The following is a 6039-nucleotide window of genomic DNA, read 5'->3' on the forward strand; positions in this document are numbered from 1 at the left end:
GTGTTTCTGGAAAATGGGTGATTCATGATTTTCTTTTTATTATCTCAGAAAAACTAGTAACAAATTGTTAAAAAAAAATATTGAGACTAAAACGAAAGAAATGCGTTCACTAGATCGGAGATACACTCAGCGGAACATGAGAGTCTCAAGCACACCGATATCATGACGTAGCGACAACCTGCTACTCCCGTGATGGACGTCATCTACCAAGTATCGTACGACGCGCTGTGAGCTTATTACCATAGGATTTGGGTTACGGGGCTCAATAGATCGAAATAGGTACTTATCTACGCATTTTGTTATCACTATTTTTCAATTCAGCTTAGGTACTTAATACCTATTTCCAAATTTCTAGATATTTTCATGTCCATTTTTTTATCATAGCACTTCACTCAAGTAGTTTACTTCTTCGTACATGTACATTTTTTTAAGACAGAGGCAGACGCGCTTACCCTCCAAGCTACATAACTAACTTGGCATCCATGTTCTATGTAAAAAAAAAATACCCTGAAAAAGGTTGAGAATCACTGATTGAAGTATTAAACCCTGGTGCCTGGTGTTTCAATAACATATTTTAATTGCATGAGAATTGAGATTGTTCAGTGTCCAGTTTAGTGTGCAAAAGTAAGAGGAACAGGGAGAGAGGGGAGGAGAGAGAGAGAGGAGAGAGAGAGGAGAGGAGAGAGAGAGAGAAGAGAGAGAGAGAGAGAGAGAGAGAGTGTTGTGTGAAGAAAGAGAGACAGAGAAAGCGAGAAATGAAATGGAGGGGGAAGAAGATTCGTGGAAAATGATTGATTAAAAAAAAAAAAAAAAAATTTAAACCGGATGTCAAATTTAATATTTTTTTTCAAAAAAAAAAAAAAAAAAAGGCAAGCGCTTTTCCTAACCTCCAAGGAATTTAAAAAGTAAAAGTAATATGAATTTATTATTACTATTATTATTATTAAAACCTACTTTTTTTTGCAAAAGAGAGAGCCTTTTCTCCGGGGACCTTTAGAACGGTGACGTCCACGTTTTCAAATTAAAATTTGTAGAGACTACCTACCTACCATCTCGTTGTAGAGGGAGGGACGGTCACTTTATAGGTACCTACCCAAAGGTCCGTTCCCATTCTTGCCTAGTGGGAACACTCTCATTTAAATCACCTACATTGCCTACAAGGACATTTTGTGTCGTTCGGAAAAAAATCGAATCGTATGGAGGGCGGTAGTGGGAACACTCTCATTTAAATGTATTTGTAGAGACTACCTACCTACCGTCTCGTTGTAGAGGGAGGGACGGTCACTTTATACCTACCCAAAGGTCCGTTCCCATTCATGCCTAGTGGGAACACTCTCATTTAAATCATCTACATTGCCTACAAGGACATTTTGTGTCGTTCGGAAAAAAATCGAATCGTATGGAGGGCGGTAGTGGGAACACTCTCATTTAAATGTACCTTGCCTACAAGGACATTTTGTGTCGTTCGGAAAAAAATCGAATCGTGTGGAGGGCGGTATCTCATTTAAATGTACCTTGCCTACAGGACATTCGGAAAAAAAATCGGATGTACCTCACGACAAGTGGGAACGGACCTTAAAAAAATTTGGTTTAATGAAAAAGATTAGAGTGTGGATATGCTTCAGACGATATCGGTCGACAGTGTGTACACGGCGTAAGTGTAGTGTGAACGCTGCCTGAGGATAACTAGCAGCTATAATATAGAAAGATAAGATAAAGTTTAGATAACAAGGAAAAGCGAACGATAAGAGCAGCTTTTTTACTTTCCTTATCCTATAAAATAAGAAAAGTCGTACCTAACTCACGACAAGTGGGAACGGACCTTAAAAAATTTTGTTTTAATGAAAAAGATTAGAGTGTGGATATATATGCTTCAGGCGATATCGGTCGACAGTATGTACACGGCGTAAGTGTAGTGTGAACGCTGCCTGAGGATAACTAGCAGCTATAAGATGGAAAGATAAGATAAAGTTTAGATAACAAGGAAAAGCGAACGATAAGAGCAGCTTTTTTACTTTCCTTATCCTATAAAATGAGAAATTAATGTGCTAGCGCTAGCCTATTTAGCTTGGTTGGTAGCGTGTCTGTCTTGTAAGCGTTAGGCTGCGGGTTCGATTCCCGCCAGGGGCGGATTTTATCCTGAACGGATAATGTTTGTTCGGCTGGCTTTCTCCTATCCTGTCTTTCTTCTCTCTTCGATTTCGGGATTTTCGGGACAATAAGACCTTAGACGTTACAGTTCCCTCTATCCAACCTCTTTTAAAAAATTTGGACCGATTGCAATACTTTCTCATTACCTTGTATAGGTTCACTATACGTAAGGGTAATAGAAAGTAAAAAAGTAAAATGGGTTGCACTAATCCTACCTACATAACGGAATCTGCACAAAGGAATTTCGTTAGAAAAGCCCCCTATTTCAATGTACCTATTAATAATATAATGTAAAAGAGTGCAAAAATTCTATAGGATAAGAAAAGGCCTGTGATGTTCACACCAGATTTTTTTTTCATTTTTTACGATTATGCGAGGGCTTTTGTACTTTCTTTCTAAACAATCTAAACAAGTTTTCTCATTTCTCTCTCTCCTCCTTCTCCTCCTCCTTCTTTTCTCCACAATAATGATTTGTTAGGAGAAACGCGGTTATGAGAGCATTACGTAGTTGTGTTAAGGAAAGAAAGGGGAAAAATTCTGTAGGTAGGTAGATATCAGGATGTAGGTAGGTGGGTAGTTAGCTCTCCTACAGTGGTCCCCAAACTTTTTGTCGAACCCCTTTTTCAGGAACATAGGTAGGTACTTTTTGTTGGCACTCTAGCAAACCAATCTGCCCTAAAAAGAGCCTCTCTTTCTCTTATATGTATATCTTTCTTTAATAAATAAAATTAGAGAACCTTTTTTGTTTTCAATAGAAACGTAGAAAAAGATATAACATTTTTTGAAAATAAGAAACAGTGAGAAGTTATACTATGGAAATAACACGAAATTCGACTAAATTATTGCATTTTGCATACACAGAAACATGTACATTTATGTCTGTCTGTTACGGCGCTGTTACTCTGATGAACCTTTACCTACTAGGACTAGGTTTACCACTAGGTTTACCAGGCGACCAGGACTAGGTTTACCAGGCGACCACTACGCTACCGAGGCAGGTAAATTAATACGTGTACAGTTAATAATTTTCTTTAAATTAGGTTAGGTTAGGTCTTTTTGGGGGATAAGACCTTTAGAAACAAGGGAAATATGTAATAAAAAAAACTATCGAAAACTATCGATAGTTATCGATAGTTTTTTTTGAAAAATATCGATAACTATCGATGGCGCCGACTATCGATAGTTCTCCTCCTCTAGTTCCAAGACACAGGACAAATTTCTTTGCAGATTCCTTCGCTGTGCAAGCTGTTAAACGGTGGAACTCACTACCAGGGCACATTAGGAAAAGAAAACGAAGAAGAGGGGGAGGAGAAGAAGAAGAAGGGAGGAGGAAGATGGACAACAAGAAGAAAATCATAAGAATAAGGAGGAGAAAAAAGAAGAACAAAAAAGGGAAGAAGAAAAAGAAGAGAAGGAGGAGGAAAAAAAAATGGACAAGAAGAAGAAAATTGTAAAAATAAAGAAGTTTGAGAAAAAAAGCATAAGTAAACAAAGAGATTCCAGAAAAAAAAGGAGGGATAGAAGGAGAAGGAGATTAAGAAGTGGAAATGAAAAGGGAGAGTAATATAGACAGAGGAAAAACAAGCTGGGCCCGTCCCTCCGGGAATTTTTTAGCCCGTAGTTTATTCGATCGTGGTTAAAGAATACCTATGTACCTACCTAATTTGTTTAATATTCAGTTTATTATCATTCTTGATTTGATTTTTTGATTTTACTTTCATGTAATGATTTAAAATCAAGACTAGAGCCCGTTCTCCCTTTATTCCCAATAAAATGTTTAAGTCACCCATCCATTTATTGGCCTTGCTCGGCGTAGCTTAACATAGATAACGCTAAAACCGGTCTTAAATGATCGACTGAAGTGTTACCTAAAACTTTCTCGCTTTGAGTTCATAGGTCATCGCGACAAATTTCAAGATCAGAGCTCATTTGTGTAAGAAAAATGTGAAAAAAATCCCCAAAAACCGGTTTTTTTGGATTTTTGACTTTATGGTTCTCTGGACAAAATTTGCACCACCACTTTCGTGTTCCTGGTAAAAAGACCTTTAATTTGATATATAGGTCGACCAGATTTGGATAAGTCCTTCTATGGGCACAGACCGACAGACTGACAGACCGACAGACAGATAGACAGACGACACCGAGGCGAATACAATAGTCCGTCCCTTATACCTTTTTACTTTCTATTACTAGAGTATAGCGGAGCTATACTAGTAATGAAAGTATTGCAATCGGTCCAAATTTTCAAAATCGGGAAATGGTTGGAAATATCCGTTTTGGGATCCCCTGATGTCAAAAAAGTGATTTTTAGCCCATGGTCTGTACGTAACGTACGTACGTACGTAACATACGTACGTACGTAACGTAACGTACGTACGTACGTACGTACTACATACAAATCCAGATACCACTCCGCTTTGAAGGTGTCAATATTATGGAGATATCTGGATTCAAGCTGGAAAAGACACCTCTAACCTATTTCGTTTGAATTTTCTATGTCACCCTAGGGAAGCATCAGGATAAAATCTTTCTATAAAGGGTGTCCCAATAAGAACGCAAGATTTGAAAGGGTCATAACTTTGTTATTCGTTCTTTTATTTTGTCCAATCTTTGACATATAAATTGATTGTAAACATATCAAAATTTCAAAATTGGTCATCATGGAGACTAAAACTGTTCAACAACGCGTTAGCATAATAAAATTGACATATTATCACTTTTGCGCGAGCATTTTCCTAGTCGTAATCTTGTCATTTTCCATTTTGGTGACGAGAAATGGCCGCCATTTAGCCATTTTCATGAGGTTTGACCCCCCTAGACAACTTTCTGTGGGGTTACTTAAAGTCACAAGATTACAATAACAATCTCACACACACTGAAGCATTGAAAGGTGAAATTGGACGCTGCATCAACGAGATACAGCCTGCTGATTCCCTCAAATTTGTCATCGAAAATTTTGTGAAATGAGAACGAATGTACCATCAAAGTCGAGGATGGCCAGCCTGGTTAGCTTATAGTTGGTAGTGCGTCTGCCTCGTAAGCGCTAGGCCGCGGGTTCGATTCCCGCCCGGGGCGGATTTTATCCTGCTGGGATAATGTTCGGGTTCTCCGTGGAATGAAATGGACTTCTTAGAGATGATTTGAGAAGTAAACATTCTGAAATTTTGTATGGAACAGCATCCTCGACTTTGATGGTACATTCGTTCTGATTTCACAAAATTTTCGATGACAAATTTGAGGGAATCAGCAGGCTGTATCTCGTTGATGCAGCGTTCAATTTCACCTTTCAATGCTTTAGTGTGTGTGGGATTGTTGTTGTAAACTTTTGACTTTAGATACCCCCACAGAAAGTTGTCTAGGGGGGTCAAATCTCATGAAAATGTGGCTAAATGGCGGCCATTTCTCGTCACCAAAACGGAAAATGACAAGATTACGGCTAGGAAAACGCTCGCGCAAAAGTGATAATATGTCAATTTTATTATGCTAACGCGTTGTTGAACAGTTTTAGTCTCCATGATGACCAATTTTGATATGTTTACAATCAATTTATATGTCCAAGATTGGACAAAATAAAAGGACGAATAACAAAGTTATGACCCTTTCAAATCTTGCGTTCTTATTGGGACACCCTTTATAGGAAGATTTTATCCTGATGCTTCCCTAGGGTGATATAGAAAATTCAAACGAAATAGGTTAGAGGTGTCTTTTCCAGCTTGAATCCAGATATCTCGATAATATTGACACCTTCAAAGCGGTGTGGTATCTGGATTTGTATACCTACGGGTTTGATTCCGGCCCGGGGGCAACTTTTTTTTAATTAGGTATTAGGTACTAAAAAAAAAAAAAAGATGAGTGTTTCACTGCCGTTTTTATTTTGTAGCAATGAAA

This window comes from Diaphorina citri, unplaced genomic scaffold (assembly GCF_000475195.1).
Source record: "Diaphorina citri unplaced genomic scaffold, Diaci psyllid genome assembly version 1.1 scaffold1213, whole genome shotgun sequence".
NCBI lineage: Eukaryota > Metazoa > Arthropoda > Insecta > Hemiptera > Psyllidae > Diaphorina > Diaphorina citri.